General features: G+C 44.2%; 1 protein-coding gene across 1 annotated transcript in view; it reads left to right on the top strand.

Annotated features, from left to right (window-relative positions):
* The first annotated feature begins 231 nt into the window (after positions 1-231).
* The window catches only part of LOC138092224 (uncharacterized), a 199715-nt gene continuing 175094 nt past the window's right edge, over positions 232-24852 (top strand). Inside the window, exon 1 of the mRNA XM_068988047.1 lies at positions 232-328. The gene's annotated coding sequence lies outside the window, so the exon portion shown is untranslated. The remainder of the gene's footprint in view (positions 329-24852) is intronic.

Raw genomic sequence — 24852 nt, 5'->3', positions numbered from 1 at the left:
CGCCAATCTTTGACCCAACTAAGTAGCCAACGCCCTCTCAGAGGCTGGGCCGGATTCGAGCTTCAGGTTGCGGGGCGAGGTTCTCAAGCTAAGCCCCTTGCTGGGCTCCCTAGTCTCTCGGATCAAGAGTCGCGGGCAGAGAACCGCACAGCGACCCCGCGCCGGGCAGCCCCGCGCCCCCGGAAGCTCGGGCTCTCCGGCGCTGGGCTGCGGCGGCCCGGGCAGGCGCGCTGTGCGCTCCGCGGCCCGGGTCACCGCGTCACTCACGACCGGTCCCCACAAGGGCCGTGCCGGTCTCAGGAGACTCGAGCGACACCGGCCACCGAGGGTAAGCGCTGCGCATCCGGCGGACGCTCTGGAAGCAGGCGCGAGGCTGCGGGCGAACCCCGGGAGGGAGAGTCGGGGTCTCCGGCGGCTCCTGCGGCGGTCTGGCCCGAGTCCGCCGCCAGCCCGGGTTTCAAGTTCAAATGCACGGGGCCGGTGCGGCTTCCCTCTGCTCTTCTTCCGTCAGGCCTGGGGCCCCGCGGTCCCCGCTCCTGGGTGGCATGGAGCGGGAATGACCCGGGTCAGTGGGTGTTTACCCCCCTCCCCGCCCCCAGCCTCACTCTCTGCCCTTGTGCACCTTGCCCTTGCACAGCCAAAGCCGCGTGCCCGTCTCGACAAGGTCACCCCGGCTTGCCCGGCCAGGACCAGTTGCCTGCTTTCTCTTTGCTCAGCTCGGAGTTCCCGCTAGAAAACACACCGGAAGGGGGAGCTTTGGGCCCAGAGAAGGCTTTTCTGTCCAAAAAGGCCCGCCTCCCGCGCACCTGGTTTTAATAAGAGCCTAGAGAGGAATATGGCCGGGGGCGGGGGGTGGGGGGGAGCCTGAGGGCTCCCCAAGAAATTCTGTCTAGAGTGAGAAAGAAGGGTGCACATGGATCGTAGGTGAGCAGGCTCACTCGCTGCACAAGGGTGGGTAAAGACCTCGTGCACTTTTCAACTTTGCGGCTTGGAGCAGATGTAAGATGGTAGTGATGTTAGAAATGGGATATAAACAACAGTGAAAAACACGTTTATTAACATCGAGGACAAGAAGATCGCACAGTGGTGCACAATGTATTCTTTTCTCCCCAGTTTTAACAACAACATTGAAATGTTTTAACAACAATATTGAAAACAACCCTACCCCTGTCCTATATCTCCCACTGCCTAGGTCCATGTGCACACATACTTTTTACATAGTTGCATTTAGAGGTACAGGGCATTCTTATTTCAAATTCTAGAACAGGGAGATTAATTACATCCTAAGAAAACAGACGTCTTCATTAGTTCAGAGAAAAAGATCGCTCAATACATGAGCTAGAAGTTAAAGATTGTATCACACTTTCAACCTATGTTATAAAAATTTAAAGAATAAAGGACATGAAAGGCTTTCTTTAAAGACCCTTGTGAGACATGTAAATATATATTCACACACATTCTTTTTGCATCATAAAGCCAAGAACAAATTTTCCAATATAGCACTTTGATCTTTGCACTCTAAAGAACTCAACTCTACCTTGTACTAGACTTTAGAGAACATTAATTTTTTCAGAAAACATTTCTTAAACCCCCAATCAGCATTAAATCAGAGACCTCACAGTTGTACTGATGTTCTCTCTGCTTGGGGTGATTATTTCTTGCCTTTGCTTTGCTTGCTCGTCCTTATTCAGATCTCTGCTTTCAAAATCCATTTCCCTGCCCACCCTCACACAGCAAGGATATTTTATTTCTTCAAAGCACTTATCATGATCTGAAATTATTAATTTGATTTTAATTAATTGAATTTAATTATTAATTGCCTGCCCCCACTATGATAATTTAAGGAACTTTGCTCTTTTACTTGCTGTTATTAATAACATCCTAGTACCATACCAGCCACCTCCCAGGGTCTACCAGGACTCATATTTAGTAAATATTTTTTAAAAAAAATAGTTCAGAGTATAGGGCATTTGCCTTGGGAGCGTTTGCTAAGTGAATGTGACCCTCAAGGAAACATCTCCTGGCCCCTCTACCCCCACCACCTCCTTTTCCCCTGGGTAGCTTGGGTGCAGATGCTGTGTGACCCCCTGGCTCTTCTAAGGGCCCCACCCATGGTGACCCTCCCAGTCTCAGGAAGTAGGCCCTGGTGAAGCTGGGGCTCAGGCAGTTTTTTGGAGGCCCAGATTTTGGACTAGAGAGCAAGTGGGATTCTCCCACAGAGGCCTGGGACTGCAGGCCGCTCACAGCCCCTGACCCTTTTAGCACTTCTAGCGCTTGGCTGCATGCGAGGTTCCCAAGTTCACGGTGGGAGGTGCCCGTGAAAGATGCGCTGTTATTGTTGGACTCCCAGCACAGGGAGTAATTAGGGGAGTGACATGCGCTTAAGTCGAGGCCTTTCCTTGTGGGCTGGGTCACTTACGAAGCCGCGCCTGGCCTCTTGCTGGCAAAGGCTGTGGATTCCTGAGGATTCCTACGTGGTTCGCTTCTCGGAGGAAGCCTTGATGAGGAAGAGGCTGGGAGTGGGGGCAGAAAAGTTTGGAATTTCCCGTGGTTCCTTGGGGATTGATTGTTGTTGAGAACCACCCTGGGCAACACCAAGGTGGAGTGTCTGGGTCTGCTGGCCTTTCTTCAAGGCCACTCTGGGCTCCCAGGGTCTGTCAGGCGGCCCTGCACGCTGAGGGGTGGGGTTAGAGACCGTAGCGCAGGGAGGAGCCCTCAGAGAAGCAGCTTTTACTTCAGCTCTGTGGTGCCCAGCCTGATGTTCGGCAGGTGGTGTATGTTTTTAATAAATGTTCATTCAAGTACACAGCATGAGAGTGCACTTCAAATTGTGTTTCAAGCCTGGCTGTGTCGGTGGACAGGGACTCTGGCGGCCCACTAGGAAGCAGGGATTGTGTTAGTCACTCGGTTGTGCCCAAATCTTTGTGACCCCATGGACTGTAGCCCACCAGGCTCCTCTGTCCATAGGATTCTCCAGGCAAGAATACTGGAGTGGGTTGCCATTTCCTGCTCCAGGGTATCTTCCCGACCCAGGAATCGAACCCAGGTCTCTTGCATTGCAGGCAGAGTCTTTACTACCTGACCCACCAGGAAAGCCCTTAAAACCAAGGAAACAGCGGCCCACTTCCTGGGTTCAAATCCTGGTGCCTCCACTTACAGACTCCCCCTCGGCATCTCTGTGGCCCACGGTCCTCACATTTAAGAAAGGAAATGTTATCCACTTCATGGAGTGCTTACGATGGTTAAATTGGAGTAAATTTTGGAAAGTACCTAAAACCTGGCATATATTGCTGCTAAGTCACTTCAGTCGTGTCGGACTCTGTGCGACCCCAGAGACGGCAGCCCACCAGGCTCCCTGGTCCCTGGGATTCTCCAGGTAAGAACACTGGAGTGGGCTACCATTTCCTTCTCCAATGCATGAAAGTGAAAAGTGAAAGAGAAGTCACTCAGTTGTGTCCCGACTCTTCGCAACCCCGTGGACTGTAGCCTACCAGGCTCCTCGGTCCATGGAATTTTTCCAGGCAGGAGTACTGGAGTGGGGTGCCATTGCCTTCTCCGCTGGCATATACTAGTGCCAGGGTAAGTGCTAAAAATGAACAAACAAAAACCAAACAGTGTGGGAAAGGTAACAGTTACCTCGTAGGGGAGAAAAGGTGTGGGAAGGGCATGCTGGACATTTCAAAAGTAACTGTCATCTTTCTCTTTCTTAACCTGGGTGGGTATGTGGGTTTTGTGATGTTGCTATTTTTTGTACATCTTATAAATATTTTAGTAACTGCTCTATATATGATAAAACATTAAGATTGCACACTCTGATTCTCTTATATACTATGTTTTAACACATAGGACCATTGAAGCATTAATTTGTGTGACCCATCATCTTTTTGCACAACCTTATGAGGGAAGAATTATTTTTATTTCCAGTTTACAGATGTGGCAACTGAGGCCAAATAAGTTGCTTAAGGTCTGCATGGATAAATAGGATATCTTGGTTTTAAATCAGAGTCTGTGTTCTTAACTGCTATGAATGGCTTTTTTAATGTGTTGCTGATATAACAAGTTGTATTTGCACTTTAAAAATGAAATTCTTTACCCTATCAATGATCCACTAGCGTAAAATTGCACACTATGACTTATCTATGTGACTTGGGATAGTCTCAATTGTGTGAAACCAAGTCAAAATACAGAAATAAGCTGGATCCAGAAATGACTGATTGCAAACCCTCTACTTCAAATTTTATGTTCATCAAAACTGCCTACTATTCTCAGTACACTTAATAATGAGAAATGCGAAAATGCTGTACATTTTAATTTAAAATAAATGCATATAAAATGAGATGCCACTTATATGTTTTATTTACTCTTTATCTAAAAACACATATGAAATCTTTCCATAAAACATATATTGAGATTCCATCTAAGATTTCAACAGAAGAAAGGTCCAGGATGCAGGGAAAAGAATATTGATGATTGCTGGCTTAAGACTATAATAGAGATTTAAGAATTTGATAGTGTGAAACAGGGCATTCAACAGACATTTATTAAACATTTTTATGTATAAAGCCTTGTGTTAGGCACTTAGGGAAAATACAGAGATGAATAAGACAGTTTGATATTCAAAGTTGTTTGTAGTCCTTCAGTGTGTAACATGTGGATACACTATTGACTGTTTTGAAACGTGACACTAATCAAAGCCGGTTGTATTATGAGATTCCAAAAAGTGAAGTGTTTGGGAGAATGCAAAGAAAAGATCAGTGATTTCACAGTGATTCTACTATCTGAGCTGGATTTCAGAGTTCATTGAAGAGCACAAATAGGGGGCTGGTAAGAAATCTTGAGGCCTGTAAATAGTTGAGTTGACTAGAATGTTGGGTGGAAGATAAGACCAGGAGGACAGCTTGGAGTGAAAAGCACAGAGGACCTCACCGAGGGTTCTGGCCTTCCTTAGCCAGTTGGCACTGGGGAGCCATTGAGGATTCTTAAGTGTAGTTGTGACATGCCCAGCACTTTGACTTGACCTAGAACCATTCCTCTGATGGTGGTTGTTACGAGGGAAGAAAACAAGATGTGGAGACCAGCGAGGAGGCTTTTGGGACAGTCAAGTGGGATGATCATAAGGATTTCAACTAGCATGATGGCAGGAGGTATAGGAAAAAAGAAGTTTTGATGGGAGAGGTGTGGCTGGAGCCAAATTTCTAGTTTGAGGACTGATGGTATACATTGGCCAAAGGAGAAACAAAATAAATAAATAAATAAAAGACTCTGAAGATTTGAGATTGGATACCAGTGAGAAAATAGAGAAGAGGAAGAGCTAGGGACATTTTTAAATGATCAGTGGGTGAGGATGTGAGAAAGCTGGAGTTGAAATTTCTATTCTGCAGGACTTCTCTGAGCCTTTACAGAATGTATCGTGCAGCATTTCCCCAGCTGACCCCAGAAAGCCCCTTTCCTCCAAACAGAGTTTGGAAATGTATCAGGAGGCCAGGCCTGCAGGGAAAGAGCAAACAGAGTACTGTGGACCTTTAACATCAGTCCCACAGCACAGCCAGGCCACAGCTCCCAGGCCACCTCATGCCCGGGACACGGGGTTCTGGGGCCCAGGTCAGTGAGCACTTGCCCCTCTCTTCAGGGTGCTATTCTAGACACTCACTGCTTCGTCATGCCTTGGATTTATAGCAAAGGGAAAGTGCGGTATCAAACTTTGAATGGAAGATAAGAGAATTTCACACTTGTTCCTGATGGGCTGGGAAATTTGGGGGAGAGTTTGAATTTCCTTAGGAATACTTTACGCTTCCTTCTGATAGGGCTAGAAGAGGAGGAAGCCCTGTTTCTATTATTCGTCCACTTATTTAGACCCTGTTTTATTTAGAACCGGGGTTTTGAAACTTCATGTATGTGTTTAACACCAAGTCATCCAAATGGACTCATCTCTCGGTTTGCTGCGAGCTCTCCATATGACAGGGACATCAGTGTGCCTGCGTGCACAGTCGTTCAGTCATGTCCGACTCTTGGCGATGCCATGGACTGTAACCAGCCAGATCCCTCTGTCCGAGGGGTTTTTCTGGCAAGAATACTAGACTGGGTTGCCATTTCCTCCTCCAGGGGACCTTCCTAACCTAGGGATTGAACCCTCATTTCCTGTGACTTCTGCTTTGCCAGGAAGTTTCTTTACCATTGAGCCCCCTGGGAAGCCTAACATTTAGGGACATAGCCTGTGCTTAGTCATTCAGTTGTGTCTGACTCTGTTCGACCCCGTGGGCTGTAGCCCGCCAGACTCCTCTGTCCCTGAGATTTCCCAGGCAAGAATACTGGAGTGGGTTGCCATTTCCTTCTCCAGTGGATTTTTCCAACCCAGGGACATGGTTCTGGTTAAATCAAAGGCTCTCCTTACCATAAAAATCATCTCCATGATTTTTAAAAAGCTAATTTTAAATGTAAACTTATTTTAAAGTGTACAATTCAGTGGTATTAAGGGCATTTAGATTGTTCAACAACCATCACTATTATCCAACTCCAGAACTTTTTCATCTTCCCAAACTGAAACTCCATACCCACTAAACAATAACTCCTCATTCCCACTCCCCACGCGAGCCCTTAGCAACCACCATTCCATTTTCAATGACTTTAATCTCAAGGGACATCATGTAAGTAGAATCATACAATAATTGTCCTTTTGTGTCTAGCTTATTTCACTTAGCGTAAAGTTTTCAAGGTCCATTCGTGTTGTAGCCTGGTCTGTACTTCCTTCCTTTTTAGTCTGAATAGTACCCCATTGTATGTGTATGCCACATTTGTTGTTATATATGGATATCTGGGTGGTTTCCACCTACCTGTAACATTAAGTTCTTTAAGCAGTTCCTGCACAGAGCTTCCTTCCGCACAAGTGGACGATGACTTTGGGGTTTGTTTTAATTATATTGGAATTGATGATAGAAAATCACCAATCATCTCATTAAATCAAGATGTGAAACTGGATTCATTCAACTTTAGAGAAAAAATTCTTCTTAGTCCCCATTTCAAGTGGATTTGGATAGTAGCAGTTCTTGAACTTGATTGGAGGGCTTGGTCCCAGGAGCTAATTGGTGATTCCTGGCAGGGGAAAGTTCTTTTTGATTTGGAAGGGACCAGGGCTGGCTCATTAGAATCTCCTTAGATCTTTGCAAAGCCTCAAAACAGTTGGGTAGAGAGATGGAAAATTCAGTAGGATATTTGGAGATTCAGGCTCAGAAAAACATGGAGAATAATTTGGGTGTTTCCCAGGGACATGCTGCTTTGGAGGCTGCTCTTGGTACTCAGTTTTGAGTTGGAGGGAAGAGATTAGAAGAGGACTTCGGTGGAATGAAACTTTTAAATTGTGATGTTGGAGAAGTCTCTTGAGTGTTCCTTGGACTGCAAGGAGATAAAACCAGTCAATCATAAAGGAAATCAGTCCTGAATATTCATTGGACGGACTGATGCTGAAGCAGAAGCTCTCATACTTTGACCTGCTGATGCAAAGAACCACGGAATCATTGGAAGTGCTGGGCAAGATTGAAGGTAGGAGGAGGAGGGGACGACAGAGGATAAGATGGTTGGATGGCATCACCAACTCGATGGACATGAGTTTGAACAAGCTTCAGGAGTTGTTGATGGACAAGGAAGCCTGGTGTGCTGCAGTCCATGGGGTCGCAAAGAGTCGGACACAACTGAGTGACTGAACTGAACTTGGTGGAATGGGGACAGGTGGAAACTCTGAGCCTGGAGGTCAGCTCAGCTTCCCACACCATCCTATTACCTTCCCAGAAGACTTTGGTTCAGAGAAAACAAAGTAATTTTGACTGAGCTATTAGGTTGGAATCGTTTCAAGGAAAATTTAATAAAGTTTCTTCCCCTTTCACCAGCCTCACAGAAAACTACCAGCTTTATCTTGTGAATCTGATTGTCAAATTGTGCTCTTCACTGTTTTGAGCTGCTGCAGTGCAGGCGCAGGATGCTGTGAGATATTTTAAATTTTTTAGGAAAACAGAGCTATACTGTGCGATGCTCAAGAACCACTAGCTCGAGGTGTTCATAGTTTCAGCATTAGATCGTGCTGCATTCCTTTAATGATTTATCTGCGGAGCTGGGTTTTTGGTGGCTGCAGTGGTAAAGTCGGTCATGAGGTGGAACCAGCGTGGAGTAGGAAACGAGGGGAGCAGTGTCCAATCCGATTCCAATGTTTAAGAAGTTGTACAGTGTGCAGTAGGTGTACAACAGTCCATGAATAAGTGTGATCATTTAAGAAGGAAATTAATTTTTTTCAGTCTATCCGTATTATTCTTTTAAATGGCTATTAAATTACTAGAACATAGCTAGTAAGTTGTTTGAACTCAACGACTTAGCAAGTGTTACCTGTTAGGTATTTCTTTCATTTCAGGGGTCCCATGAAAAATTACTGAGATACCCCTGGCACAGCATATCAAGAGATTTTGAAAATCTTTGCTTTAGTACATCAGAAAATTCTCAAAGTTGTGTATTTACTTTCAAATACATCAAATATGGAGATGGAGATGAGATGAAAAGAGAAACAATAAAGTAAATAGGTTTATTTTTCAATTATAAAATTAATATGTATTGATTATTTTAAAAATCCAAAAAAGTACTAAGTAAAAATAAAATCCTCCATATTACTACCCTCTTACCCCCCCTCCCCTGCTAGAGATAACAGGTCATAACATCATGATGGATATTCTTCCAGACTTTTACTTTTCCCGTGAATGTTTAAGAATGTGCTGTATGCATGCTAAGTCACTTCTGTCATGTCTGATTTCTTTGTGACCCCATGAACGGTAGCCTGCCAGGCTCCTCTGTCCATGCCATTCTCCAGGCAAGAATACTGAAGTGGGTTGCCATCCGCTCCTCCAGGGGATCTTCCCAACCTGGGGATCGAACCCCTGTCTCTTCCATCTCCTGCACTGGCAGGCAAGTTTTTTATCATTAGCTCCACCTGGGAAGCCCAAATAGATTTTTATAAAAATCAGACCATATAAATTCTATTTTGCTTATTCCTTTTTAAAATTCACTATATTGCACCTGTCTTTCCATGTCAACATGAATAGAGTTGTAATCACACATAATGCATATATATTTATTTTAAACAGATTTGCAAATACACTTTGAAGGGAGAAAAACCTTTCAATTCCAAAGACAATATTACTGATTGTAGGCGGATTCCACCGTTAAGAGTAGCTCAACCATGCCCCCTTGTGGCCTAGAGCAATACTTAACATTTTTCTTCAAATCTGTGTGTTAAAGCCTTGTATTCTGACATGGAGGATACAAAAATGAATGAAATCAGATCTTTTTAAGGAGCTTACAGTCTGTTAAGAGAAGATGAAATATATAGTTAAATAACTATGAAAGGGAATAACATGTAATTATGTGTATCTTAAGAGAGCTAAAATTAAAAGAGGAAGGGGTTGGTTCCGTCTTTGAAGATTAACGACTTCATGGCAGTAACAATGATAACAGATAATATTTATTGAGTGCTTATGAACCAGGAACTGCTCTTTGCACTTTTTATAGAAAAGATGGAATTTCTTTTCTAAGCCTTTAAGCATGGATCGAATCTTGTCTTAGAGGGTTGAAAAGGAGATGTAATGAGGACAGGGGACAGTACTCCAGGTGGGGGGACTGCAGGGAGTCTGTACTGAGAGGGGTGGGCCTTGCAGATTGCTTGGAGTGATGTAGGAAGCGACACTGGAAAGGGGCAAGTGCCTTGAATCCCAGACTAAGGAATGTGATCTTAATTCTGTTGACAGGCAATGGGAAGCAATGATTCAAGTTTTTTGATCAGGGGAGTAATTTTATCAGAGCTGGACTTTGGGAAGATTAACTTTTCAGCGGTGTGAAAAATGAGAGACTCAGGGCAGAGGGGCCAGTTTAGAGGCTACTGCAATGGTCCAGGCAAGATACAATACCACTCTGAAGAGGTGCAGCAAGAAATGGAGAGGAGGCGATGAATCTGAGCTTGGTTAGAAAGCCAGCAATGATAGAATGTCTTTCTAGAGTTTGACATTTTTACTTTTAATATAAAGCAGCACAGTAACATTTGGTGAACTTCGAAGGAGGTCTTCATACCCAGTGGGTTTATTTCTACATGAACTAAACGGATTGATTCATCAGCGTTCACATGCCGATTTCCTTCCTCTCCTCCAAGAAACTGCTTCCCTTTAGGACACCAGGTAGAGCGCCTGATTCAGCCTCTCCTCTGGTAATTTTGGCAGGCTCAGGTCCTCTGGTAGGGTACACTATCCCTAGTCATTCTCTAAGTTTGCAGTGGTGGCATAGTATTTGGAGAATGATGTCACAAGATACTTTTTCCCCCAAAGAATATAAAACCAGAGGGAATCTGCTGAGCCTAAGCAATTGGGATTTGGATTAGACCTGAGGAGTGGAGTCTGAGGATGGGAGCTGCTTGGAATTACATGATCTAGGGGGCGGCAGCACACTATTCTGTGGCCACTTAAAAAGATGAGACAGTTAATCGTGATGATTAGAATTTAGTGTGTCTTCCAATATAATTCATTTAAATTACATTTATAAATGCTTATAAAAGAAACCCTACCTTAATATTATTCATACCTAGAGCAGTGGTTCTCAGAGTGAGGTCACTAATTCATTGGTGAGCCATCTTCTTCTTGATGGGTTCAAGCTGGATAAATGTTGTAGTTGCCCAATTGTTGTTGTTGTTGCTCAATTGCTCAGTTGTGTCTGACTCTTTGCAACCCCATGGACTGTAGCCTACCAGGTTCCTCTGTCCATGGAATTCTCCAGGCAAGAATACTGGAATGGGTTACCATTTCCTCCTCCAGGGGATCTTCCCAACCCAGGGATCAAACCCTCGTGACTTGTGGCTCCTGCGTTGGCAGGCGGATTCTTTATCACTGCGCCACCTGGGAAGCCCCATCCCATAAATGTTTAGGGTGTTATTTTACAATAATGAGTAAGATGCATAAGCTCACATTTACCTCTTATAAAAATAACGATAAATGGATGAGACATCTTCCTTCCAGGTCTTTCTTATCACTGACTTTCTGGGCCCATGTGGGCATATCCCTATGGAGTCTGATATAGAGAGAGGTGATTCTTTTGTTGTTGTTTACTTGTTTACTTACTTTGTCTTTGGCTGCGCTGGGTCTTTGTTGCTGCGCCGGCTTTTCTCTAGTTGCGGTGAGCAGGGTCTACTCTCTAGTTGCAGTACGTGCTCTTCTCATTGTGGTGGCTTCTCGTTTCCGAGAATGGGCTTAGGGCGCCTGGCCTTCAATAGTTGTGGCTCCAGGGCTCTAGAGAACAGGCTCAATAGTTGTAGCACAGGAGTTTAGTTGCTCCATGGTATGTGGGATCTTGCTGGATCAGGGATCGAACCTATGTCTCTTGCATTGGCAGGTGGATTCTTTATCACTAAGCCACCCGGGAAGCCCTGGAGAGAAGTGATTATTCTGATGCTCCTTGTGCATTTTCCCAGTAACCGGTGAACATCTTTGTACTTCATCACTGTAGTTCAGGCACTCAGTTGTGTCCGACTCTTTGTGACCCCATGGACTACAGCACGCCAGGCTTCTTCGTCCATCAACTCCTGGAGCTTGCTCAAACTCATGTCTATTGAATCAGTGATGACACCCAACCATCTCATCCTCTGTCTTCCCTTTTTCCTCCTGCCTTCAGTCTTTCCCAGAATCACGGTCTTTTCCAGTGAGTCAGTTCTTCGCATCAGGTGGCCAAAGTATTGGAGTTTCAGCTTCAGCATCAGTCTTTCCAATGAATATTTAGGACTGATTTCCTTTAGGATGGACTGGTTGGATCTCCTTGCAGTCCAAGGGACTCTCAAGAGTCTTCTCCAACACCACAGTTCAAAAGCATCAATTCTTCCGCACTCAGCTTTCTTTATAGTCCAGCTCTCACATCCATACATGACTACTTGAAAAACCAAAGCTTTGTCTAGATGGACCTTTGTTGGCAAAGTAATGTCTCTGCTTTTTAATATGCTGTCTAAGTCAGTCATAACTTTTGTTCTAAGGAGTAAGTGTCTTTTAATTTCATGGCTGCAATCACCATCTGAAGTGATTTTGGAGCCCAAGAAAATAAAGTCTGTAACTGTTTCCATTGTTTTCCTATCTATTTACCATGAAGTGATGGGACCAAATGCCATGATCTTCGTTTTCTGAATGGTGAGCTTTAAGCCAACTTTTTCACTCTCCTCTTTCACCTTCATCAAGAGGCTCTTTAGTTCTTTGCTTTCTGCCATAGGGTGGTGTCATCTGTGTATCTTAGGTTATTGATATTTCTCCCAGCAATCTTGATCCCAGCTTGTGCTTCATCCAGTCCAGCATTTCTCATGATGTACTCTGCATATAAGTTAAATAAGCAGGGTGACAATATACAGCCTTGATGTACTCCTTTCCCGATTTGGAACCAGTCTGTTGTTCCATGTCCAGGTCTAACTGTTGCTTCTTGACCTGCATATAGATTTCTCACGAGGCAGGTAAGGTGGTCTGGTATTCTCATAGCTTTAAGAATTTTCCACAGTTTGTTGTGATCCACACAGCTTTGGCATAGTCAATAAAGCAGAAGTAGATGTTTTTTCTGGAACTCCCTTGCCTTTTCAGTCATCCACCGGATGCTGGCAATTTGATCTCTGGTTCCTTGGCCTTTTCTAAATCCAGCTTGAACATCTGGAAGTTCATGGTTCACATACACGGTTCAGGAAGCCTGGCTTAGAGAATTTTGAGCATTACTTTGCTGGAGTGTGAGATGAGTGCAATTGTGCGGTAGTTTGAGCATTCTTTAGCATTGCCTTTCTTTGGGATTGGGATGAAAACTGACCTTTTCCAGTCCTGTGGCCTCTGCTGAGTTTTCCAAATTTGCAGGCATGTTGAGTACAGCACTTTCACTGTACTTCATGGGCAGTCTTAAATATTTTCTTCAGCAACTGTCTTGAGTTATTCCATGTTTTAAAGAGAAGTTGAATAGAGAAAACTAAGTTGGGTTTCTAGGGCATTCAGGTCCTAGAATTTAAAAAGATTGACATGGCCCATTTTTTGAATGTTTGAGAATGTGTTTCTGCTCATGGGCAAAGAGGTGTGAGTGAGTATAATATATAACATAATATAAGGCAGTTCTTGAATTTGTGGATCACTAATTATCAGGCTTGAGCTATTCCAAATTTTGCTGGAGTCATAATCCAAAACTGATTTGTCATTGGTATACAGCAGTATCATATTCCAAACCCTATTAGATTATAGTTATGTACTTTATCACTTTTTAACCATTTAAATTACATTCCTGTTAATAGAATCTATGTTTTAAAGTCAAGGGTGAATTGGTGGATTGCATGGTTCATGTCTAGTTGAGTTTTTATGGCTAATTGGGCACATATGTACTAAGCTAACCCCTCTATTTAGAAGTGAAGGATTTTACTAAAAATGAGCATATTTTTATTACAGGCAGCTTAGTTTCATCTGCTTAAGTAGTTTTTAAAACATGAACCATTTTTCAGTACAACTGTATCGTAATGTGTTAACTGTATTTTTTAAATGCAGATTTTTTTTCTCACTAGCTTAATGGGAATTCAAAGAAATCATAGCCTTTTAATTAAAGCCAATATGTTTTGGTGCCAGACATTCTGAAGGCTTCCAATGAACCAAAAAAAAAACACATTTCTGCACTGCAAGTGTGCATATGGGACCCTTCAGAAGCCTGACAGAAATGCCTGATGGAAGGATTCGAAACAGGAAAAAGATTAATAAAAGAACGTCAGAGTAGGTTTCAGAATAGCTTAAATAATGTGTGTAGTGAAATAATTTTCTACACCAAAGGATGGTTTGATTGAAAAATTGTGACTCTTGCCTAGTCTTAACATTATTAAGTCTAAATCTAACTTCAATCCATTTCAACCAAAAAAGAGTTATATTTTTCAAACCTAAATGCTGATACAAGTGACTGTATATTCAGAACTAGTTCAAGCGGTCTGACAAGCAAAATTTGGTAGACAAAAGAATGGAATATTTGAAACTGAAAAGATCCTTGAAAGTCTGGGCTATACATTGTAATGGCAGCTGGAAGGAAATCACAGGATACCTTCGGTTGCAGTTTGATCAAACAGAAAGAGCCTGGGACCAGAAGTCAAATGATTTAAATTTTAGTTCCTCTGCTTCCAGTGGCAGGGTCTGGGGAAGGGGCGGCAGGCGCCATGTCAAGCCGCGAAGGTGGCAAGAAGCAGCCCCGAAGCAGCCCAAGAAGCAAGCCAAGGAGATGGACGAGGAAGATAAGGCATTCAAGCAGAAGCAGAAGGAGGAGCAGAAGAAACTTGAGGAGCTAAAAGCAAAGGCCGTGGGGAAAGGGCCCCCTGGCCATCGGTGGAATTAAGAAATCTGGCAAAAAAGTAAGCTGTTCCTTGTGCCTGAGGCAGTGATGGCCCTTAGTTCCATTCCTGTTTAAATACCTGAATTCCCTGCTATAATATATGTTGCCACCGATAGCTAGAATGAAGTGTTGTCTTGGAACCTATTGTACATTTAAGAATAAACTTTTGTAAAAAAAAAAAAAATTTTTTTTTAATTCCTGCCCCGTACTCAGCTATCTGTGGGACTAGACAAGTCATTTAAGCTTGCCGTGGTTCTGTTTTTTCAGGTGTAAAATAGTGATTATATCTACCATAACCATCTTACGACTGTGAGGATCCTAATGAACTATTGTATATAAAAGGCTTCTTGAAAAGTAATGCTAAAGTTTTATACAAATGGGATTATTTCTGTGGCTTTTGAATACCCACGGCCAGACAGAGAGCATGCTTTATTTGTCATTGCCTTGCTCGAGTGCCCCTGGTAAGGAAAGGTTCTATAGGCAGAGCTGAATGCATGCATGAGTGAATGAATGGTTTTTTTCGCTCGTTTTATTTTCTCCGTCAGAGACTTGGGTCAAAAAAATAAAACTAAATGTGTGGCTTGGGATTCTTTAGAGTTTTACACATGTGCACGTTCTGGTACCCATCCAAGTCCAAGCCACATGTATAAACACAAACATAATCTGTAGACATCCTAGTATTACATGTGTGCAGGGTGTTTGCTGGAAGTTCCCTGTCCCCCCCGCCCCCCCAACCAGTATTGGACTTGGCAACTAGAGCCCTAGTTGAAAATGCAGATTTTAAATTAAGTCAGTGAGAGCTGTGGCCCCTCCCTTTCCCATCTCCATTCCTTGCCTCCCCTTTATCCCCTCCTTCGGGGCAGCCTACTTGGTCCTTTACCTTCACTCACTGACCCGTCTCCTGTCTCATCCTCAAGGCCTTTTATGGAGGTTGTGGGGGGAGAGAGAGGGCGAGAGTCTTTCTGATTGCAGCCTTTTGGAAAAACAAAATTCATGATTTTCTCTTCTTTCCAAGAGGGAGAGACAGAGACTTCCTTCAACAAATTTAGTGAGGGGGGACATTCCTTCTTGTTTGCAAGACAGGAAAACTGGCTTTAGGTTTTCCTCCTGGACACCTGCTTGATCTTGCTCTGGAGCAAAGCAGAGCAGAGGGCTGGAGAGGCATGGCAGGATGCTGACGGGGGACTGAGGTGGTGAGGATGCCCCAGTTTGTCTTGGTCAGGTGCGCACTGTGCTGAGGGCTGTAGCGTTTGACTCTCTTGCTGGTTTTCCTACCTGTGAGGATGCCCACTGGGTGAGGAAGCATTCTGAAGAGTCACGCTTCCAGCCTCAGCCTGCCCTGCAGGGGAGGGAGGTGATGAGGTTCCAACTGAGTCAGTTTGACATTGCAAACTGAACTAACTAGCACTCGGTGACAGGAACGCAGAGGTGATGGAACTTGCTTGAGATCGACTACTCCGGTTGAGAAGGGAGATTTGGCAGCAGTGATGAGAAGACAGAAAACAAAGCAAAGCCTAAACTGTTTCATGTTTGTCTGGCACTGAGCAGAGCGTCTTCTATAAAGTTATTACACTAATTAGAAACGGTCCTCATGTGGTTTGATTTCAATTACTTAATCACAGAATCCAGAGTCTGAGCAGAAAAGATCTTAAAGATAAGACTCCTAGGCCAGTAGGCTTCAAATGATGTTCCAGGAAGTCCTGAGTGGGAGTGGGAGCCCACGGAGGTTACCAGGACCCTCTGGGGAGGGGTGAGGATGGCTTTAGGCAGGAGGGGGTATGGAGGAGGGTAAAGCTGCTGAGAAGGTACGTCCTCTGGTCTCTCTCCTCACCTCAAGCTAGAAAATACATTGCTTTTATCTGCTTTCAAGGTCAGCTTTTGTTATAAGATTACTTTTGTCCAAAGAATTCCCCAGTTAGAAAAAGAAGGGCTTCCTTGAAATCCATTTCTGAGATAAGTAAACTGAAGCTCAGACTGCGGAAGTGACAAGCCAGCTCACAGAGGCCTGAGTGGCAGAGCCAGGACAAAGGTCGTCTCGTTTTGACACCCTGCCCCTAACTGAGGGGTAGAGTTAGCCTTGCAAATTCGAGGTGCATTTACTAAGCAGCTACTAGACAAGAGTCACGCTGCACGGTTTTCTTCTTCTTCTTCCTAAAAGATTAATGCAGTTATTGCATCCATTTGGTGCCTTTACTGCCGGAAAAATAACAGCCAGCAGGGGCTTTCTTGGGTTACCTCGGTAAGAGATCTCTGCAAGTCAAACACTATTAACTTTAATGAAGCGGCTTTGATGGTGGGGAAGAGACAGCTGACACCACATTTCCCTAACAATAAACCACTCTGACAGATAAAAACAAACAGGCTCAAGATAACATATAGCATTTCGAGAACAGGGCCAATAATGAATGCAGACGGATGTGAGTTGGGGTTTCCTCTAGGCCGTGTCCCTCCATCTGTTGTGGAAACTTCTAAAAGGCAGGGCAGGACGATCTAATCTGGCTTTTACAGAAACCACTGCCTGGGTTATTATAAGGATGGCCCTGGGAGGAAATTTTAAATAAACTGAATCTTACCCTGAGCTCTTACTGAAACCCTCTTTGCTCTGATTTAGCCATCAGATCTGAGCGCCAGTGGTGTGTTTATTCAGTTGTAGTAACCTGGGTCATATATATACTCCTCCACCGTCCCCGCCCTGGGGTGACCCAGCCTGTTGCCATCCGCTCCCTGGGACTGAACTGTGACTGGTGAGCACTACTCATGGGGCTGCCACGGCCCACTGCCTCTTGGGCAGTCCCCATGGAGAACTCCGCCTAAAACAGAAACAGGAACAACAGCACCCAAAGCCATCAGGGTTAGACAAGGTTTGGTGCTAAAGCCTGTTACAAGCAACACAGAGGAAAATGGTGTATAATTTTGAGCTCTGACACCATTTGGTCATTAGTCATTAAATCTAGGTTTCGGTTAGGTGATGGTGAGTAACACATCAATTTTTAAAGACTGTTTATTTCACTTTCCTCACCAGACTCTGTCACTTTGCAAAACACCCTATATGGTCCTTTCACTGGGGACTGCTTTAATGTGTGCAGTGGAGGAGTGCTGTGTGCTTACTAAGCTGTCGTGTCTGACTCTTTGCAGCCCCATGGACTGTAGCCTGCCAGGCTCCTCTGTCCATGGAATTCTCCAGGCAAGACTACTGAAGTGGGTTGTCATTTCCTCCTCCACGAGATCTTCCTGACCAAGGGATTGAACTCGCATCTCCTGGGTCTCCTGAACTGCAGGCAGATTCTTTACCACTGATGCATCAGGGCAGTAGAGGAAGGATTGTTATAATTATAGTCTTGAATTTGTAAATCATTTGCTACATGTATTTTCTCATTGGATCTTTACAACTTCTCTATTGATGGAGACTCTTGATAGTCTCACTGATTTGCCCAGGTTCATCCAGGTGCCCTTAGAGTCAGCACTGGATGGATTTCAAGTTTTGTTCCAGTCTGATGGGAAACTCTTAGAGTTTTCTCCAGGTGTGTGTGTTTCTTGGGGGTGGGTGTGGATATAGTGGCTAGAAAGCAGAAGAGCCTGCCTAAATTACTTATTGCAATCCACTGGTAATTCCAGAACCCTAGTGTAGCCTTACACATGATGCCATTTTCTCTGAAGTGTCTTTCCTTGACTAAGACAATTAACAAGTTATCCAAGTACCTGTTTTCATCACAGTGATAACTGTTACTCAGCCAGTGTCCATTTTGTTAGGTACTTATGGAAATACATAATCATATCTTTACTATTCACACTAGTTCTAGAGATGCTCTTAGTACCTGCCTGTTCTCCATGAGGAAAATGAGAGACATTCAGTAACTTGTCCAAGGCTGTGGGCTTCTGAACCAGTGTTTGTGCCACTGTACCACACCATGCTTGGGTTTGGGTGTGACCATACGGTCAAAGCTGAACAACAGGAGAAAACGAGGCCCTAAGTTGATGAAACTGTACATTAATAATAATAAAAGCAATAATAGCAGTAGTTGCCATATGCCAACTCCTGTGCTAATGTCTCACCCACATGATCTCTTTCACTTTGACAGTGTGCCTTGCAGGTGGAGACTCCTACCATCCTTCAATGCCCTCTACCCCGTGGTATTTAGCTTTAGATAAGTACCCCTCTTCCTTTGTGATCTGACCATGAAAAGATATTGTTTGTTAACTGCATATAGTTCGCCCTGGACATCCCTCTCTCCCTGCAATCTAGAGATTTGACTTAAACCTGGGAGAGACTCAGACTCAACTGGAGATTCAGAGTGATCCAAATAGGCTGAAAGGTGCACTGATACCTGCAAGAAGAAAAATATACTGTTCTAAATTCAGGGCACATTTTCATTTCGAGGCAATGGAAGCCTGCTTTAGGATTAGCCCCTGTGAAAAGATGTAGGGCTCTTAAGTGTCCACAAGCTTAAGATGGGCTAGCAATGTATAAGACATGGCTGATGAAGCAGCAGATGGCAGTCCTAGGAATAGTTTTGAACCATGAATTGTCCTGGGATCCCTAAGGAAGCTAGGGTAAAATTTTGTATTATTTTACGAATGAAACCAGGCATCTATTTATGAGGTCACAAGATTAATTTGGAGTCCTTTCCAGGTGATGGGCAGAGATAGACTTGTTTAGGTTAAGGTCACCCTCCTTGACCTCACAGTTTCTGGTGGAAAAGCAGACCATCCCATGAGATGATGGGCAGACAGAGCCTGCAATTAGAGGCTGACCAACAAGTAAAGCGGCACTTTTGGCTTTGCAGGGATTACCGCATGACCACATTCTGGCCTCTTGGAGATCCCATGACATAGTCAATCTTATTCTTACCTTTTAATAAATTGGGAAACTGAGGCTTAGAGCAGTTGGACAGAGGCTGCGGGTATGAAAATTTCAATTATACCTGGTATGGGACTCTAATGCAGAGTTTGAAAGACAGAGAAAATTCCCATTGCCCCTTCCCACACCCTTAGCTGAGATCAGATTTCTCTCTGATAGATACGCTAGGAGGGCATGGGTTAATGAGGACCCTGACTGCAGGGGTGGTCAATAATCACTGGGAATTAGTTCTCACCCTGTGTTCAGGTCCCCAGGCAACGAAGGGACTTGGAGCCCCGGGAACATATTTCCTTGTCTTCCGGCGTGAGAATGCCTTGTAGGGGCCAGAGTGACCTCTGGGTTTTGTGGGACTCTGTGGGAGCCATCCGTGGCAGCTGAGGACTGATTGAGAGCTGCCCACTCAGACTTCTCCAAAAGGCACCGTTTTCTCTGTATCACAGCCGCCCTCAGGATGCGGCCTCCAGCCTTGACTCTGGCCGCTCCAGGCTTACAGCCCAACAGAGGCCAGTGAGAGTTTGAGATGAGGGCTGAAAATATCGGTGGCATTAGGCGGGGAGTGGATTTTCCTGATATCCTGGCTTTTCTCACCCAGTATTTTTATATGCAGATAAAATGACAGTAAAATGGACAGCAAGGCCTTGCTGAAGGCGGGGAAGGACTGCTGTGAAAAGCAGTCCCTGGCGCGTGAGTGGAGCGATCGGTGGGGCAGACCCTGCCCACCGGTGTTGTTCCCCAGGCAGCGGAGGAAGCCGGGGCGTCCTGTGTCTGAGCCTCCGCTGTGTATTGCTCCCCTTCGGCTTGCAGCGCCTCCTTCTGGCCTGCTCTGTGTCAGGCAGTGATTGAGCTCCCCGCCACCGCCCTGGTTTCCTTCCACCAGGCTTCCCTGGTGGTTCAGAGAGTAAAGCGTCTGCCTACAATGCGGGAGAGCGGGGTTCGATCCCTGGGTCGGGAAGATCCCCTGGAGAAGGAAATGGCACCCCACTCCAGTACTCCTGCCTGGAAAATCCCATAGACTGAGAAGCCTGGTAGGCCCCAGTCCATGGGGTCGCAAAGAGTCAGACACGACTGAGCGACTTATCTTCACTTCACTTCCATCGGCATGGTTTCCTTCCACCAGGAGGGATCCTTCAAGGGTCTCTTGCCTGTTTTGTTTTGTGTGGACTTTGGCCCAGGGGAGACAGTCACAAGCTCTCCAAAAGCGCGGTCACAGCCATTCTTGTGATTACCCCCTCCTAGTTGCCCAGAAACTGGGCTGGTTGCGCAATTAACTAATTTCAGAACCTCACAAAGCTCTGCCCTCTAGTGGGTCTTTGGGAAACACTTCAATTCCCCGGAGAAACAGAAAGGAAGAAAGGCAACATTTAATGCTAACATGCTAAGGGTATTTTAGATAGAATGGCCAGAGAGCGGGAGCCTGGAACTTGACAATTGAAATCTCTTTCTGCTTCAGTCACCCTTTCCTGGCACTTAACAAGTTAGGGAACTGTCCCAACCAACTTAAACTATTTTAATAAAAAATGAAATGACACGTCCCTAAAAACAAAACTTGGTTTGGATTCCTTGTTCTTGCTCAGGACACTGCCTCTGCAGCCCGTTAACTTGTAACTGTGGTTCGTTTACATTACTGACTGATAACACAGTTGATTTTTGGATTGCATCAACTTCCTCTCTGTTTTCTTTATGAAACATCCCATTGACATTTTTCATCCTATAACAATTTATCTATTTTCCTGTATGTAGAGCAGAAAATGCCTTTTGTAACATATGTATGTTAATATTTAATTTTTTCCATTTTTTCAAAGTGAGGGCAGATCTTAATTTATATGGCAAGCTGAACTGTGTGCTCCCTTCCTCAAGTTTTTAACTTTACCCTTAAGTTGACTCTTGCCTACTCGGTGACCTCACACCCTAATTTTTCCGTTTACTTCCTGTACTGCATTTGAAGTGCCTATAAATCACATCTTAGGTCAACCCTTTCCTTAACATGAATAATATTTGTATTCTCGCTGTGCAACACAATTTTACAGCAATGCCCGTTTATTTTTTGGCAGTCTAGACTTTTATTCTTTTTTCTTTTTCAAAACCCTGTTAAATTTCAAGCCTCTCTTTTAGCACCAACTTCTCGCCGCTCAAGGCATATCTGGAAAATGCCACATGTGAGGTACTAGATGGGCTGACCCGATTTCATAAGGGCTCAAAGCAGCGTTGGGCCCAGTCAGGCTGTGATGTGGAGGCAGAAGCAGGAGAAGGGACTGGTGAGCCAGACCGTGGAGAGTGGGTTCTTACCTGGTACTAGGGTTGGCTACTAACTGGGTTACTACCCGTCCCTGCTCCACGTAGCACCCTCCTTTAATTAAAATGACATACTTTAATGATCTGTAATCATTGGTTTGTTTCCAGAAGCTATCAGGTTGCATGTGCAAAAGTCAGTGGAGCAGAAACAAGATCCACTGACCTCATCGCCCCAGCATGGAGGAGGGAAAGTCAGCATTTGGTATAGGGAGGGTACATGCAGTTAGAAATTTTATTTCAATCGTATCTTCTGAGCTTGGCTTTTTATGATAAACTCTGGCCAGTTCCTTTCTTACTATTCCTCCCCCTTAGGGAAAATCATTCAATTGTACCCATTTTTACTTGTGTTCTTATGAGCAGTGTGTGTGTTGGATGTTCTCCGTTGAAGGTCTTAGAGTTCTAGTTATTTGTGCCCTTAGATGGTGTAAAGTCAGTTTGCACCTACCCAGCAGTCGGTCAGCAGTATTTACAGATCTGTGGGAACTCAGGACTTCAGAGTAGTATGCCTTCCATAAAGTCATGAATGTGGCCCAGTTTTTTAAAAAATTGAACTATAAGGACTTCCCTGGTGGTCCAGTGGTTAAAACTCCACATTTCCATTGCAGGGGGCACAGGTTTAATCCCTGGTTAGAGACCTAAGATCCTGCATGCTGTGTGGCACAGCCCAAAGAAAAAGAATAGTGGACTTGCAATATTATATTATGATTGTGGCCCAGTTTGCCTTTCAGGGAGACGTAGCAGAGTGCTAAGGACCCTTCAGTCAGATGAATTTTCTCTGACCAAGAGTATGTCACTTATCCTTTCTAAACATTATTTTTTAATCTGTAAGATGGAAAGGAACAATATGACATTGGATGAGGATTAAATGAGGTGCATATAAAGCTCCCGGAGAAGGGAAGGGCAATCCAGTCCAGTGTTCTTGCCTGGAGAATCCCATGGACAGAGGAGCCTGGAGGGCTATAGTCCATGGGGTCGTACAGAGGGGGACATGACTGAAGCGACCTAGCGCGTATAAAGCTCTTAGTACATAGTGCTCAATAAATATTAATTATTATATTTGAGGATCGAAGATCCTTTATAGGATCAGCTTGTGTGGGATGAACCTGGACTGAGGGATGAGAAAGGCCTGACTCTGGACTCCTAACTCACGCCTGTTACCGCAGTGACTCTGGACACCCCTACGGCTACCTGAGCCTTTATGTTCTCATTCTCTAGTGAGTGACCATATCCCACCCTCCAGGGGTATTGTGAGGCTTCTGTGAGCTGCAGGATGTACTAGGCTTGGCACTCAGTTCAGTTCAGTCGCTCAGTCGTGTCCGACTCTTTGCGACCCCATGAATCGCAGCACGCCAGGCCTCCCTGTCCATCACCAACTCCTGGAGTTTACCCAAACTCACGTCCATCGAGTCAGTGATGCCATCCAGCCATCTCATCCTCTGTCGTCCCCTTTTCCTCCTGCCCTCAATCCCTCCCAGCATCAGGATCTTTTCCAATGAGTCAACTCTTCACATGAGGTGGCCAAAATATTGGAGTTTCAGCTTTAGCATCAGTCCTTCCAATGAACACCCAGGACTGATCTCCTTCAGAATGGACTGGTTGGATCGCCTTGCAGTCCAAGGGACTCTCAAGAGTCTTCTCCAAGACCACCGTTCAAAAGCATCAATTCTTTCGCACTCACCTTTCTTCACAGTCCAACTCTCACATCCATACATGACCAATGGAAAAACCATAGCCTTGACTAGACAGACCTTTGTTGGCAAAGTAATGTCTCTGCTTTTTAATATGCTGTCTAGGTTGGTCATAACTTTCCTTCCAAGCACTAGAACTTAAGAAATGTTAGCTGATCTCCAAATCCCTGTCTTCTAAGGTCACGTGTATTGCCTCCAACAGACACTTCAACTTTGTTTTACTTGATATGAGTCAGAGGTAAAGAAAAGACAACCCCTTAGAATGACACCCGCTCTCCAAGTTAAAAATAATCATTTAGCACTTCCTTTAAGACACCTTCAAAAGCCCAGGAGTCTTTGGCTCCACAATTTAAAGTATTAACTTAACTGAAACAAATATTGCTGTTCTGTTAAAATTCAGCGCTTGCATATCTTGTTACAAAACAGTGGATTGAAAGTTTTCATAGTCATTCTGCTGTGGAATGAAACTCCTTGGTTGGGAAATGGTACACAAGTTTTTGGGGCACCGAGTGCTTTGGACATTAGCACTCTGGCTGGAAAGATGTCATCTGCCACGTACCTGGCTCGAATGTACTAGCACAGCTCTGGGCAGAAGTTTTGCTTGAGAGCAGCCCAAAAGGACTTTTTTTCTTTTGTAAATAAAGAACTCAGCTGATAATCAGTGCTTTCTGGGGATTGTAGCGGTGAGAGAAGGGGTTCAATGATATGGGATCTACATGAAAGCTGTTTTCTGTCTGCTCCACGAGCAGGTCTGTGAGAAACGGACCTGCCAGAACACCCGCCCTTGGTGTGAGCGGTCTGTTTTCTGCTTACATACACAGACTTGATTTATAATCCCAGTCCGGACAGCATCTGAGTCTAATTACCTGGGTATATGAAAGTTCAGGAGATCGCAACTAAGTTAGCAATTCAGGGATGCGCTTTACCAGAAGCAGATGGAAAAAATAAAACACTTTAGTTTATGACTATTTTTCTATTTGGGGGAAGGAGAAAGAACAAAAAGAGTTGCCAAATTGATCCTTGTCAAGCACTAATTAAATATTATTCATGATTAATTTTGATGTTGATGCATTCAGCGTTTTAGCAGTGTCATAAATATCTGAAAGAATGAAATAACTCACTTTGTGTAGCTGTAATAAATCATGCATACCACAGTCCCCACGTGGCCTCCTGAGCCAGCCCCTTATTATTATTTTTTTAGATACATATACTTTTAGTGACTTTTATGGTATGTTATTAGAGATGTGAGGAAATAATTTCCTAATTGTGCCTTGCTGCCATTACACTTAATTAAAAACAGATATTTGTTAAATTACAAAGAATGAATAGTTTCTATTGTTTAAAGATAGTTACTGAAATATTTACAGATGAAATGATATAAAACTGGGGATCTGCTTTAAAAGAAAATGCAGGGTGTCTGGAAGAGGAGTGAGGGGTTGGGGATATAAATGAAACAAGCGTAGCCATGAATTGATTATTTGTGATGCTCAGTCATGGGTCCATGGAAGTTCATTTTAATATCCTCTATTTTTTGTATATTTTGTAATTTTCTATAATAAAACTCTAAATTGTATTTCTTTGGGAAGAGGCTCACATATATCCCTCAAGAGTGACCTAGTGGGTTTTCACTGT

Source organism: Capricornis sumatraensis, chromosome 16 (assembly GCF_032405125.1).
Source record: "Capricornis sumatraensis isolate serow.1 chromosome 16, serow.2, whole genome shotgun sequence".
Taxonomy (NCBI): domain Eukaryota; kingdom Metazoa; phylum Chordata; class Mammalia; order Artiodactyla; family Bovidae; genus Capricornis; species Capricornis sumatraensis.
This window is presented reverse-complemented; position numbering and strand designations above follow the sequence as displayed.